A 16,594-nucleotide genomic window follows, 5' to 3' on the forward strand; every position below is an offset into this window, starting at 1 on the left:
AGGAGTTGACTACGATGAGATTTTCTCATCCGTAGCGATGCTTAAGTCCATCGGAATCATGTTAGCATTAGCTGCATTTATGAAATCTGGCAGATGGATGTCAAAAACAAGTTTCCTTACCAGTTTTCGTAAGGAAAGGTTGTATGTGATACAATCAGAAAGGTTTTGTCGATCCTAAGGATGCTAAAAGGTATGCTAGCTCCAGTGATCCTTCCATGGACTAGAGCAAGCATCTCGGAGTCAGAATATACGCTTTGATGGAGTGATCAAAGTTTTTGGGTTTATACAAAGTTTGTTAGAAACTTGTATTTACAATAAAGTGAGTGGGAGCGCTACACCATTTCTGATAAGTATATGTGAATGACATATTGTTGATCCGAAATGATGTAAAATTTCTGGAAAGCATAAAGGGTTGTTTGAAAGGAGTTTTTCAAAGGAAGACCTGGATAAAGCTGCTTACATATTGGGCATCAAGATCTATAGAGATAGATCAAGACGCCTGATGATACTTTCAAAGAACGCACACCTTGACATGATTTTGAAAGAGTTCAAAATAGATCAGCAAAGAAGGAGTTCTTGGCTGTGTTACAAGATGTGAGTATTGAGTAAGACTCAAGACCTGACCACAGCCGAAGAGAGAGAAAGGACGAAGGTCGTCCCCTATGCTTTAGACGTAGGCTCTACAGTATGCTATGCTGTGTACCGCACATCAAGTGTGCCTTGCCATGAGTTGGTCAAGGGGTACAATAGTGATCCGGGAATGGATCACATGACAGCGGTCGAACTTATCCTTAGTATCTAGTGGACTAAGGAATTTTCTCGATTATGGAGGTGAAAAGGAGTTCGTCGTAAAGGGTTACGTCGATGCGAACTTTGACACTAATCCGGATGACTCTGAGTAGTAAACCGGATTCGTATAGTAGAGCAATTATTTGAAATGGCTCCAAATAGCGCGTGGTAGCATCCACAAGATGACATAGATATTCGTAAAGCACACACGGATCTGAAAGGTTCAGACCCGTTGACTAATAACCTCTCTCACAAGCATAACATGATCAAACCAGAACTCATTGAGTGTTAATCACATAATGATGTGAACTAGATTGTTGACTCTAGTAAACTCTTTGAATGTTGGTCACATGGTGATGTGACCTATGAGTGTTAATCACATGGTGATGTGGACTAGATTATTGACTCTAGTGCAAGTGGGAGACTGTTGGAAATATGCCCTAGAGGCAATAATAAATAGGTTATTATTATATTTCCTTGTTCATGATAATCGTTTATTATCCATGCTAGAATTGTATTGATAGGAAACTCAGATACATGTGTGGATACATAGACAACACCATGTCCCTAGTAAGCCTCTAGTTGACTAGCTCGTTGATCAATAGATGGTTACGGTTTCCTGACCATGGACATTGGATGTCGTTGATAACGGGATCACATCATTAGGAGAATGATGTGATGGACAAGACCCAATCCTAAGCCTAGCACAAGATCGTGTAGTTCGTTTGCTAAGAGCTTTTCTAATGTCAAGTATCATTTCCTTAGACCATGAGATTGTGCAACTCCCGGATACCGTAGGAATGCTTTGGGTGTACCAAACGTCACAACGTAACTGGGTGGCTATAAAGGTGCACTACAGGTATCTCCGAAAGTGCCTGTTGGGTTGGCACGAATCGAGACTGGGATTTGTCACTCCGTGTAAACGGAGAGGTATCTCTGGGCCCACTCGGTAGGACATCATCATAATGTGCACAATGTGACCAAGGAGTTGATCACGGGATGATGTGAGTTACGGAACGAGTAAAGAGACTTGCCGGTAATGAGATTGAACAAGGTATAGGGATACCGACGATCGAATCTCGGGCAAGTAACATATCGATAGACAAAGGGAATTGCATACGGGATTGATTGAATCCCCGACATCGTGGTTCATCCGATGAGATCATCGTGGAACATGTGGGAGCCAACATGGGTATCCAGATCCCTCTGTTGGTTATTGACCGGAGAACGTCTCGGTCATGTCTGCATGGTTCCCGAACCCGTAGGGTCTACACACTTAAGGTTCGATGACGCTAGGGTTATAGGGAAAGTTTGTATGTGGTTACCGAATGTTGTTCGGAGTCCCGGATGAGATCCCGGACGTCACGAGGAGTTCCGGAATGGTTCGGAGGTAAAGATTTATATATGGGAAGTCCTGTTTTGGTCACCGGAAATGTTTCGGGTGATATCGGTAATGTACCGGGACCACCGGGAGGGTCCCGGGGGTCCACCAAGTGGGGCCACCAGCCCCAGAAGGCTGCGTGGGCCAAGTGTGGGAGGGGACCAGCCCCAGGTGGGCTGGTGCACCCCCCCCCCCCCACCAAGGCCCAAGGCGCATGGGAGAGTGGGAGGGGGCAAACCCTAGGTCCAGATGGGCCTTACGGCCCATCTAGTGGGGCGCCACCCCCTCTCCTCCCCTTGGCCGCCCCCCTTGATGGGATCTAGGGCTGGCCGCCAGCCCTTGGGGTGGAAACCCTAGAAGGGGGCGCAGCCCCCCCCCCCTATATATAGTTGAGGTTTGGGCTGCCCAAGACACACGAGAACGTCTCTCTTTCGGCGCAGCCCTACCCCTCTCCCTCCTCCTCCTCCTCCTCTCCCGCGGTGCTTGGCGAAGCCCTGCGGGATTGCCACGCTCCTCCATCACCACCACACCGTCCTGCTGTTGCTGGATGGAGTCTTCCCCAACCTCTCCCTCTCTCCTTGCTGGATCAAGGCGTGGGAGACGTCACCGAGCTGCACGTGTGTTGAACGCGGAGGCACCGTTCTTCGGTGCTTAGATCGGAATCAACCGCGATCTGAATCGCTACGAGTACGACTCCTTCATCCGCGTTCTTGCAACGCTTCCGCATCGTGATCTACAAGGGTATGTAGATGCACTCCCCTTTCCCTCGTTGCTAGATTACTCCATAGATTGATCTTGGTGATGCGTAGAAAATTTTGAATTTCTGCTACGTTCCCCAACAAAGCCACCATTCATAATTCTTTCATACATGCCACTCTTGATTCATTGCACATCCCGGTACACCGCCGGAGGCATTCACATAGAGTCATATTTTGTTCTAAGTATTGAGTTGTAATTCTTGAGTTGTAAGTAAATAAAAGTGTGATGATCTTCATTATTAGAGCATTGTCCCATGTGAGGAAAGGATGATGGAAGCCATGATTCCCTCACAAGTTGGGATGAGTATCCGGACTTTATGAAAAACAAAAGAGGCCAAAGAAGCCCAAATAAAAAAAGGCCAAAGAAGCCCACCAAAAATGAGAGAAAAAGAGAGAAGGGACAATGTTACTATCCTTTTTCCACACTTGTGCTTCAAAGTAGCACCATGATCTTCATGATAGAGAGTCTCCTATGTTGTCACTTTCATATACTAGTGGGAATTTTTCATTATAGAACTTGGCTTGCATATTACAATGATGGGCTTCCTCAAATTGCCCTAGGTCTTCGTGAGCGAGCAAGTTGGATGCACACCCACTTAGTTTCTTTTGTTGAGTTTTCATACACTTATAGCTCTAGTGCATCCATTGCATGGCAATCCCTACTCAGTCACATTGATATCTATTGATGGGCATCTCCATAGCCCATTGATACGCCTAGTTGATGTGAGACTATCTTCCTCCTTTTGTCTTCTCCACAACCACCATATTCTATTCCACCTATAGTGCTATGTCCATGGCTCACGCTCATGTATTGCGTGAAAGTTGAAAAAGTTTGAGAATACTAAACTATGAAACAATTGCTTGGCTGAAACCGGGGTTGAGCATGATTTAAATATTTTGTGTGATGAAGATAGAGCATAGCCAAACTATATGATTTTGTAGGGATAACTTTCTTTGGCCATGTTATTTTGAGAAGACATAATTGCTTTGTTAGTATGCTTGAAACATCATTATTCTTATGTCAATATTAAAATTTTGTCTTGAATCTTTCGGATTTGAACATTCATGCCACAATAAAGAAAATTACATTGAAAATTATGCTAGGTAGCATTCCACATGAAAAATTCTGTTTTTATCATTTACCTACTCGAGGACGAGCAAGAATTAAGCTTGGGGATGCTTGATACGTCTCCAACGTATCTATAATTTTTGATTGTTCCATGCTATTATATTATCTGTTTCGGATGTTTAATGGGCTTTATTATGCTCTTTTATATACTTTTGGGACTAACCTATTAACCGAAGGCCCAGTGCAAATTGCTGTTTTTTTTTGCCTATTTCAGTGTTTCGCAGAAAAGGAATATCAAACGGAATCCAAACGGAATGAAACCTTCACGAGGATCGTTTTTGGAACAAACGCAATCCAGGAGACTAGGAGTGGACGTCAAGGAAGCAACGAGGCAGCCACGAGGCAGGAGGACGCGCCCAGGGGGGTAGGTGCAACCCCCACCCTCGTGGGCCCCTCGTAGCTCCACCGACCTACTTCTTTCGCCTATATATACTCTTATACCCTGAAAACATCCGGGGGAGCCACGAAACCACTTTTCCACCGCCGCAACCTTCTGTACCCGTGAGATCCCATCTTGGGGCCTTTTCCGGCGCTCCGCCGGAGGGGGAATCGATCACGGAGGGCTTCTACATCAACACCATAGCCTCTCCGATGATGTGTGAGTAGTTTACCACAGACCTTCGGGTCCATAGTTATTATCTAGATGGCTTCTTCTCTCTCTTTGGATCTCAATACAAAGTTCTCCTCGATCTTCCTGGAGATCTATTTGATGTAATACTTTTTGCAGTGTGTTTGTCGAGATCCGATGAATTGTGGGTTTATGATCAAGATTATCTATGAACAATATTTGGTTCTTCTCTTAATTCTTATATGCATGATTTGATATCTTTGCAAGTCTCTTCGAATTATCAGTTTGGTTTGGCCTACTAGATTGATATTTCTTGCAATGGGAGAAGTGCTTAGCTTTGGGTTCAATCTTGCGGTGCTCGATCCCAGTGACAGAAAGGGAACCGACACGTATTGTATTGTTGCCATCGAGGTTAAAAAGATGGGGTTTATATCATATTGCTTGAGTTTCATCTTGCTTAATGTGTTACTCTGTTCTTATGAACTTAATACTCTAGATGCATGCTGGATAGCGGTCGATGTGTGGAGTAATAGTAGTAGATGCAGAATCGTTTCGGTCTACTTGACACGGACGTGATGCCTATGTTCATGATCATGCCTAGATATTCTCATAACTATGCGCTTTTCTATCAATTGCTCGGCAGTAATTTGTTCACCCACCGTAATATATGCTATCTTGAGAGAAGCCACTAGTGAAACCTATGGCCCACGGGTCTATTTTCCATCATATAATCTCCTATTTTACATCATATTAGTTTCCCGTTAACTAGCTATTTCTTTCACCGTTTATTTTGAAATCTTTACTTTCCAAACTATACAACAAAAATACCAAAAATATTTACTTTATTATCTTTATCAGATCTCAGTTTTGCAAGTGGCCGTGAAGGGATTGACAACCCCTTTATCGTGTTGGTTGAAAGGTTCTTGATTGTTTGTGCAGGTACTAGGCGATTTGCGTGTAGTCTCCTACTGGACTGATACCTTGGTTCTCAAAAACTGAGGGAAATACTTACGCTACTTTGCTGCATCACCGTTTCCTCTTCAAGGGAAAACCAACGCATGCTCAAGAGGTGGCATTACGCGGGAGCACGGATGGGCGCACGTGCAGGGAGTAGGCAAGTCTCGTCCGTTGACAATGCCAGAGATTTTTCAGAGAAATCTCTAATAAGATTAAAGTCACCCCCTACTAAGGTAGGACTAGAACACCCTTCTAAGACATTGTGCAGTTCATTAATAAAATCAAGCTTAAGCTCCTCATAAGCAGAGACATAAATAGAAATTAATCTCTAGATAGAACCATCTATCCTATTTTTCAACAGATAATAAATACTAAAAACTGTTGGGGAAGGTAGCATGCAATTTCAAAAAAAATCCTACGATCACACAAGATCTATCTAGGAGATGCATAGCAACGAGAGGGGGAGAGTGTGTCTATGTACCCTCGTAGACCGAAAGCGGAAGCGTTAGGTTAACGCGGTTGATGTAGTCGAACGTCTTCACGATCCAACCGATCTTAGTAGCGAACGTACGGCACCTCCGAGTTCTCCACACGTTCAGCTCGATGACGTCCCTCGAACTCTTGATCCAGCAGAGGGTCGAGGGAGAGTTTCGTCAGCACAACGGCATGGTGACGGTGATGGTGATGTGATCCGCGCAGGGCTTCGCCTAAGCACTACGATGCTATAACCGGAGGCGTAAATTGTGGAGGGGGCACCGCACACGGCTAAGAGAACAATTGATGTGCCTTTGGGGTGCCCCCCGCCCCTGTATATAAAGGAGGAGGGGAGGAGGCCGGCCACAAGGGGCGCGCCAAGGAGGGGGGAGTCCTACTAGGACTCCACTCCTAGTAGGATTAGCCCCCCTTCCCCCTCTTTTTCCTTCTTACGGAGAGGGGGAAAGGGGAAAGAGGTGGAGAGGGAGAAGGAAAGGGGTGTCGCGCCCCCCACCCGTTGTCCAATTCGGATTGGCTTGGGGGGGGCACCACCTCCCGTGGCCTGCCTCGTCCTCTCCACTATGGCCCATGAGGCCCATTAACTTTCCCGGGGGGTTCCGGTAACCTCCCAGTACTCCGAAAAATCCCTGAACCTTTTCAGAACCATTCCGGTGTCCGTATATAACCTTCCAATATATCAATCTTTACCTCTCGACTATTTCGAGACTCCTCGTCATGTCTGTGATCTCATCCGGAACTCCGAACAAACTTCGGTCACCAAAACACATAACTCATAATACAAATCGTCATCGAACGTTAAGCGTGCGGACCCTACGGGTTCGAGAACTACGTAGACATGATCGAGACACATCTCCGGTCAATAACCAATAGCGGAACCTGGATGCTCATATTGGTTCCTACATATTCTACGAAGATCTTTATCGGTCAAACCGCAATAACAACATACATTATTCCCTTTGTCATCGGTATGTTACTTGCCCGAGATTCGATCGTCGGTATCATCATACCTAGTTCAATCTCGTTACAGGCAAGTCTCCTTACTCGTTCCGTAATGCATCATCCCGTAACTAACTCATTAGTCACTTGCTTGCAAGGCTTATAGTGATGTGCATTACCGAGAGGGCCCAAAGATACCTCTCCGATACTCGGAGTGACAAATCCTAATCTTGATCTATGCCAACCCAACAAACACCTTCGGAGACACCTGTAGAGCATATTTATAGTCACCCAGTTACGTTACGTTTGATAGCACACAAGGTGTTCCTTCGGTATTCGGGAGTTGCATAATCTCATAGTCAGAGGAATATGTATAAGTCATGAAGAAAGCAATAGCAATAAAACTTAACAATCATTATGCTAAGCTAACGGATGGGTCTTGTCCATCACATCATTCTCTAATGATGTGATCCCGTTCATCAAATGACAACACATGTCTATGGTCAGGAAAATTAACCATCTTTGATTAACGAGCTAGTCAAGTAGAGGCATACTAGGGACACTCTGTTTTGCCTATCTATTCACACATGTACTAAGTTTCCGGTTAATACATTTTTAGCATGAATAATAAACATTTATTATGATATAAGGAAATATAAATAATAACTTTATTATTGGCTCTAGGGCATATTTCCTTCAGTCTCCCACTTGCACTAGAGTCAATAATCTAGATTACATAGTAATGATTCTAACACCCATGGAGTCTTGGTGCTGATCATGTTTTGCTTGTGGAAGAGGCTTAGTCAACGGGTCTGCAACATTCATATCCGTATGTATCTTGCAAATCTCTATGTATCCCTCCTTGACTTGATAGCGGATGGAGTTGAAGCGTCTCTTGATGTGTTTGGTTCTCTTGTGAAATCTGGATTCCTTCGCCAAGGCAATTGCTCCAGTATTGTCACAAAAGATTTTCATTGGACCCGATGCACTAGGTTGACCTACGAGGTTCAGTAGTAACTTGATCTGAAGTTTCATGATCATTATCATTAGCTTCCTCACTAATTGGTGTAGTCATCACTGGAACTGATTTCTGTGATGAACTACTTTCCAATTCGGGAGAAGGTACAATTACCTCATCAAGTTCTACTTTCCTCCCACTCACTTCTTTCGAGAGAAACTCCTTCTCTAGAAAGGATCCATTCTTAGCAACGAATATCTTGCCTTCGGATCTGTGATAGAAGGTGTACCCAACAGTTTCCTTTGCAGTAGAAGCACTCGGTTTCAGGCTTAGGTCTGGACTTGGGCTTCTTCCCGGGAGCAGCAACTTGCTTGCTATTCTTCTTGAATTTCCCCTTCTTCCCTTTGCCCTTTTTCTTGAAACTAGTGGTCTTGTTAACCATCAACACTTGATGCTCCTTCTTGATTTCTACCTCCGCAGCCTTAAGCATCGTGAAGAGCTCGGGAATTGTCTTTTCCATCCCTTGCATGTTATAGTTCATCACGAAGCCTTTATAGCTTGGTGGCACTGATTGAAGAACTCTGTCAATGAAACTATCATCAGGAAGATTAACTCCCAGCTGAATCAAGTGGTTATGGTACCCAGACATTTTGAGTATGTGTCCACTGACAGAACTATTCTCCTCCATCTTGCAGCTATAGAACTTGTTGGAGACTTCATATCTCTCAACTCGGGCATTTGCTTGAAATATTAACTTCAACTCCTGTAACATCTCATATGCTCCATGATGTTCATAACATCTTTGAAGTCCCGATTCTAAGCCGTAAATCATGGCACACTAAACTATCGAGTAGTCATCAGCTTTAGTCTGCCAGACATTCATAACGCCCGGAGTGGCTCCTGCAATGGGCCTTGCACCTAGCGGTGCTTCCAGGACATAATTCTTCTGTGCAGCAATGAGGACAATCCTCAAGTTACAGACCCAATCCGTGTAGTTGCTACCATCATCTTTCAACTTAGCTTTCTCTAGGAACGCATTAAAATTCAAAGGAACGGTAGCACGGGCCATTGATCTACAACAACATAGATATGCAAAAACTATCAAGACTAAGTTCATGATAAATTAAAGTTTTAATCATATTACTAAAGAACTCCCACTTAGATAGACATCCCTCTAGTCATCTAAATGATCACGTGATCCATATCAACTAAAACATGTCCGATCATCACGTGAGATGGAGTAGTTTTCAATGGTGAACATCTCTATGTTGATCATATCTATTATATGATTCACGTTCGACCTTTTGGTCTCAGTGTTCCGAGGCCATATCTGCATATGCTAGGCTCGTCAAGTTTAACCCGAGTATTCTGCACGTGCAAAACTGGCTTGCACCCGTTGTATGTGAATAGAGCTTATCACACCCGATCATCACGTGGTGTCTCGGCACGACGAACTGTAGCAACGGTGCATACTCAGGGAGAACACTTATACCTTGAAATTTAGTGAGGGGTCATCTTATAATGCTACCGCCGTACTAAGCAAAATAAGATGCATATAAACATCACATGCAATCAAAATATGTGACATGATATGGCCATCATCATCTTGTGCCTTTGATCTCCATCTCCAAAGCACCGTCATGATCTCCATCGTCACCGGCTTGACACCTTGATCTCCATCGTAGCGTCGTTGTTGTCTCTAACTATTGCTTCTACGACTATCGCTACCGCATCGTGATAAAGTAAAGCAATTACATGGCGATTGCATTTCATACAATAAAGCGACAACCATAAGGCTCCCGCCAGTTACTGATAACTTTTACAAAACATGATCATCTCATACAATAACTTATATCGCATGATGTCTTGACCATATCACATCACAACAAGCCCTGCAAAACAAGTTAGACGTCCTCTACTTTGTTGTTGCAAGTTTTACGTGGCTGCTACGGGCTTCTAGCAAGAACCGTTCTTACCTACACATCAAAACCACAATGGTTTTTCGTCAAGTGTGTTGTTTTAACCTTCAACAAGGACCGGCCGTAGTCAAACTCGATTCAACTAAAGTTGGAGAAACAGATACCCGCCAGCCACCTGTGTGCAAAGCACGTCGGTAGAACTGGTCTCATGAACGTGGTCATGTAATGTTGGTCCGGGCCGCTTCATCCAACAATACCGCCGAATCAAAGGAAGACGTTGGTGGTAAGCAATATGACTATTATCACCCACAACTCTTTGTGTTCTACTCGTGCATATCATCTACGCACAGATCTGGCTCGGATGCCACTGTTGGGGAATGTAGCATGCAATTTCAAAATAATTCCTACGATCACGCAAGATCTATCTAGGAGATGCATAGCAACGAGAGGGGTAGAGTGTGTCTACGTACCCTCGTAGACCGAAAGCGGAAGCGTTAGGTTAACGCGGTTGATGTAGTCGAACGTCTTCACGATCCAACCGATCTTAGTACCGAACGTACGGCACCTCCGAGTTCTGCACACGTTCAGCTCGGTGACGTCCCTCGAACTCTTGATCCAGCAGAGGGTCGAGGGAGAGTTTCGTCAGCACGACGGCGTGGTGACGGTGATAGTGATGTGATCCGCGCAGGGCTTTGCCTAAGCACTACGACGCTATGACCGGAGGCGTAAACTGTAGAGGGGGCACCGCACACGGCTAAGAGAACAATTGATGTGCCTTTGGGGTGCCCCCAGCCCCCGTATATAAAGGAGGAGGGGAGGAGGCCGGCCACAAGGGGCGCGCCAAGGAGGGGGGGAGTCCTACTAGGACTCCACTCCTAGTAGGATTCGCCCCCCTCCCCCCTCTTTTTCCTTCTTACAGAGAGGGGGAAAGGGGAAAGAGGTGGAGAGGGAGAAGGAAAGGGGTGCCGCGCCCCCCACCCCTTGTCCAATTCGGATTGGCTTGGGGGGGCCACCTCCCGTGGCCTGCCTCATCCTCTCCACTATGGCCCATGAGGCCCATTAACTTTCTCGGGGGGTTACGGTAACCTCCCAGTACTCCAAAAAATCCCTGAACCTTTTCGGAACCATTCCGGTGTCCGTATATAACCTTCCAATATATCAATCTTTACCTCTCGACTATTTTGAGACTCCTCGTCATGTCCGTCATCTCATCCAAGACTCCGAACAAACTTTGGTCACCAAAACACATAACTCATAATACAAATCATCATCGAACGTTAAGCGTGCGGACCCTACGAGTTCGAGAACTATGTAGACATGACCGAGACACATCTCCGATCAATAACCAATAGTGGAACCTGGATGCTCATATTGGTTCCTACATATTCTACGAAGATCTTTATCGGTCAAATCGTAATAACAACATACATTATTCCCTTTGTCATCGGTAGGTTACTTGCCCGAGATTCGATCGTCGGTATCACCATACCTAGTTCAATCTCGTTACCGGCAAGTCTCTTTACTCGTTCCGTAATGCATCATCCCGTAACTAACTCATTAGTCACATTGCTTGCAAGGCTTATAGTGATGTGCTTTACCGAGAGGGCCCAAAGATACCTCTCCGATACTCGGAGTGACAAATCCTAATCTCGATCTATGCCAACCCAACAAACACCTTCGAAGACACCTGTAGAGCATCTTTATAGTCACCCAGTTACGTTATGTTTGATAGCACGCAAGGTGTTCCTCCGGTATTCGGGAGTTGCATAATCTCATAGTCAGAGGAATATGTATAAGTCATGAAGAAAGCAATAGCAATAAAACTTAATGATCATTATGCTAAGCTAACAGATGGGTCTTGTCCATCACATCATTCTCTAATGATGTGATCCCGTTCATCAAATGACAACACATGTCTATGGTCGGGAAACTTAACCATCTTTGATTAACGAGCTAGTCAAGTAGATGCATACTAGGGACACTTTGTTTTGCCTATGTATTCACACATGTACTAAGTTTCCGGTTAATACAATTCTAGCATGAATAATAAACATTTATCACGATATAAGGAAATATAAATAACAACTTTATTATTGCCTCTAGGGCATATTTCCTTCAAAAACATGAATATCACACGAGGTAATTGATACGTCTCCATCGTATCTACTTTTCCAAACTCTTTTGCCCTTGTTTTGGACTCTAATTTGCATGTTTGAATGGAACTAACCCGGACTGACGTTGTTTTCAGCAGAATTGCCATGGTGTTGTTTTTGTGCAGAAATCAAAGTTCTCCGATTGACCTAAAAATTTACGGAGAATTTTTGTGGAATATATAAAAAATACTGGCGGAAAAATATACCAGAGGGGGACCACCCAGGAGCCACAAGCCCAGGGGGCGCCCACCCCCCACAGCACGCCCGGTGAGCTTGTGGGCCCCCTGGACCTCCGGCAACCCTAACTCCAACTCCATATATACATATTCGCGGAGAAAAAAATCAGAGAGGATTCATCGCGTTTCATGGTACGGAGCCGCCGCCACCTCCTGCTCTTCATTGGGAGGGCTGGTCTGGAGTCCGTTCAGGGCTCCGGAGGGTGGAATCCGTCGCCGTCGTCATCATCAACCTTCCTTCACCGCCAATTTCATGATGCTCGTCCCTGGGAGTGAGTAATTCCTTCGTAGGCTTGTTTGACGGTGATGGGTTGGATGAGATTTATCATGTAATTGAGTTAGTTTTGTTAGGGCTTGATCCCTAGTATCCACTATGTTCTAAGATTGGTGTTGCTATGACTTTGCTATGCTTAATGCTTGTCACTAGGGCCCGAGTGCCATGATTTCAGATTTGAACCTATTATGTTTTCACGAATATATTTGTGTTCTTGATCCTATATTGCAAGTTATACACACCTACTACGAGTTATGATCCGTATACCCCAAATGTGACAATAATTGGGATTCTTTCCGGTGATTACCGTATTTTGAGGAGTTCATGTATTCACTAAGTGTTAATGCTTTGTTCCGATTCTCTATTAAAAGGAGACCTTAATATCCCTTAGTTTCCTTATGGACCCCGCTGCCACGGGAGGGTAGGACAAAAGATGTCATGCAAGTTCTTTTCCATAAGCACGCATGACTATATACGGAATACATGCCTACATTACATTGATGAATTGGAGCTAATTATGTGTTGCCCTAGGTTATGACTGCTACATGATGAATATTATCCAAGACAATTATCCAGCGCTGATCCAATGCCTACGAGTTTTTCACATATTGATCTTTTCTAAGTTACTTTTGCCGTTTCTATTGTTACAATCACTACAAAATCACTACTGTTACTATTGCCACTGTTACCGTTACTATCAAACTATCATACTACTTTGCTACTGATCACCTTGCTACAGATATTTAGTCTTTCAGGTGTGGTTGAATTGACAACTCAACTGCTAATACTTGCGAATATTCTTTGGCTCCCCTTGTGTCGAATCAATAAATTGTGGTTGAATACTCTTCCCTCGAAAACGATTGTGATCCCCTACACTTGTGGGTTATCAGTAATATCAAAACTATCCTCCTTGGCACCCACCAGGATTCCACCTGTAGTATTTACAGCAGGCAGACACCTCCAATCATAACCTATACTAGTGTCGAAGGCCTCTAATTGAGGAAGGGTAAAAATCTCCTTTTTAGATTCAAACAAACAAATAAAATCAGGGCAATGATCTTTAATAAGCTCCTGCACCCTGAAGATCTTTTGAGACCCATTCAGGACTCTGACATTCTAGAAGACACCAATCATTTATGAATGAAAATGATTTTTTTCTTGCACCTGCTATCTTTTTTTCCTAGACACTTCTATCCAAGAAGGCCCATGGTCCATATCCACACTAGGTGTGTGACATGAGAAATATGTGAATTAGAATTATTAAAAACATTAGTAGAATTAAACTCTTCTTTTGAGACATCAATGTCTGGAGGGAGAAACATGTCGGGATTATCCTGATGGAACTTATGCAATCTATCAGATTCAAGTTGCTTAATGACAGCAATATTGTGGAAGATCTACCACTATTGACAACAAGAGTCAACCCAACACTATTGGCATTAGCATCAAGCACATGATCATCTAAACAATTGAAAGAGTTGTAGAAACCAGGTATTTTTACTTCTGGGGATCTCCAATTCGTTGACTTTTTAAGCATCTAGGATTTTTTTCAAGATGGGAACTCGCCCCTCCTGATTATGTTACTCATTCTGATAGCAACTACTGATCCCCACTTGCCAAACTTAGGGATCCTAGTTTTTTTACAGATGTAATCAAAGGAAAAACGGGCTTAGCAGCTTTTTCAAATTGTGATAAAAGAGGGGCACTGATATTATCCACGGGTCTCTTCTTGACCATCTCAAGGTAACTTTTAGACAAAGGGGCACCCAGAGAGAAAATAGACATCTCCAACTCCTCCATCTGGGTAGGAGTAGAGACAGCGACAGATTTTGTCCCCTAGGAGCAGAGGAAGAACTTAGTGTTGGAAATTGTTTTCTTCTTGCTATTGTTCCCCTTGTCCTGGCATTCGTTTCGAAAAGTTGCGATCGCCTCTGGTCAATGATGTCAACAATCTCATTCTTCTTATTAAGCCAGTGAGCAAGGAAATCACGCACTTTCTCGCCATCTTGCTGGATGATGTGATTGAGTTCATGCAGGCTAGCCGACCTCTGGTATGTGCCCATGAAGATTGCCAATAATTCCTGTTGTAGATCTGTCAGGTGAAGATTGACTTGGGCGACAGGGTATTCGACCAAGCACGGGCCGAGCCTTTCAGCATGATCGGCGGGTACTTGATTGCGTGAAACTGGTTTCCCTTGGCCATCTGCATGACAGTGATGTAGCTAGTCAGCCATTGTTCCGGGTTCTGCTCTTCGTCACACTTGTCGACGAGGCATATCTGGAAGTTTTCAGGGAACTCGTGGTTGAATCTCGTCGGAGAAGCATGCCAGACACAAGCTCGGTGTGCCAGCAATAGACCGTAGGGTGTTGATGATCTGCATCCAACCATAGCCTCTCAGTCTCCTGATGGCGCGCGCCGCGCGGCTGCTCTGTGCATGGGACTTTTGGGGTGATCGAGGGTTGCCTACAATTTGTCAATGCGTAATCAGTGTTGCCCCAAATCGCCTGGTCCGGCCAATGCAGACCCCAGGACACTTTGCTGAGTTGAAGGAGAGAGAAAATGACAGAAAAAAAGAAGTAGGTTGTAAGTTTGTAGACAGCTGCAACACGAGCCCCAAACACTTTGTGAAGTTGTAAGGTGGGCCACCTCTTTATAAAGCAGTACATATTTAAAACTTATTATTGTACATACCAGCTATTAGGTTGGCTCTATATGACGTGGCGACTCTTTATAGCCGAGTTTTGGCTACCATGGTCTCAGTTTTTTACAGGAGTAGATTACCGGTTTCAATGGCAACAACTGAACGTGCATTTTCTGTCATGAAACTTGTGAAGACAAGGCTTCGAAATAAAATGGGAGATGGATTTCTAAGGGACCGCTTGGTAATTTATATTGAAAAGGAGATTGCTGTTGGAATATCAACAGATGCAATTGTAGATGAGTTCGATGAACCACCACGTCAAGTGGCATTTAGTTGAAGGCCTGAAGCAAGTTAGATTCTCCATCTTCTATTGTCTAGATTTTTTCTTTTGTGTGATGTACAATTCAAAAATTGCATATCCTCATGTTATTTACGGTGAATGGTGGTGTAATCAATGAAAAATATTTTGCTATTACATCTGTTTAACTGTTTTTGGGCAAAAAAGTACGGAAGTGTTGCCCCCTTCAGTCGGCCCGTGTTATACATTTTTCCTCGCTCGGCCACTGCATGTGTTCGCAAATATTGACCAACTTTGTTTCGTGCATGTTAGACAGTCAGTTTTTTTCACAGGAGTAGAGATGATGCAGGTTCGCTGCGTCGGCTCGGTGCAGACGTGTGTCGCATGCGTGGTGCGGAATCTCGCTTGGTGCAGTTCGCCGGCTCGGGCCAACTCCAGCGCGCGAATCCATCCCGTCTAGGTGCATCCGTTTAGGGTAGAACGGGCGAACAGCGTGGCCTAACGCGCGGGCCCAAACGGACAAATGTCCGGATTTCATCCGTTTTCGACCCATTCCCGGCCCAAACTTGCGCCGAGTTTGGGGTGAAACGGACATCGCGCGGACGGGCTGAACGCACGCCCTTGTCCTCTCTGGGCCCGCCTGTCATGGACACTAGCCCTCCATTCGCCTCCAACGCCTCCACCCGCTCTCCCCCACCCCGCCGCCGGCGCCGCCACTATTCTCCGGCAGTCTCCTCACTGCTCACCCCCCGGTCGTCCATACCAAACAACGTCTCAACATGGCCGTCACCACGCCCGCGCTTTCGTAGGAGTTTTGGCCGTCGCTTGGAGGAGATTTGGCCGTCCCCGTCGTAGCCGGTGCCAGAGGGGATACGATCGCCGGCAACGGATATGGACCACGACAGCTTCCGTCGGGTGCTACAGAGCGGCTAGTAGCCGGCCGCCAACCACCCCTGCTGCATCGAGGTGATCATTATGGCCTCTTTGCCACCACGATTGCAAGGTGTTTGACACTTTGCCCACAGAGGTATGGATAGTGGAGATGAATTTTTCTTCCACCACTTCATTTATTCATCGGACGATTCGTCCTCGGATGACGAA

Source organism: Triticum aestivum, chromosome 4D, assembly GCF_018294505.1.
Source record: "Triticum aestivum cultivar Chinese Spring chromosome 4D, IWGSC CS RefSeq v2.1, whole genome shotgun sequence".
Classification (NCBI taxonomy): domain Eukaryota; kingdom Viridiplantae; phylum Streptophyta; class Magnoliopsida; order Poales; family Poaceae; genus Triticum; species Triticum aestivum.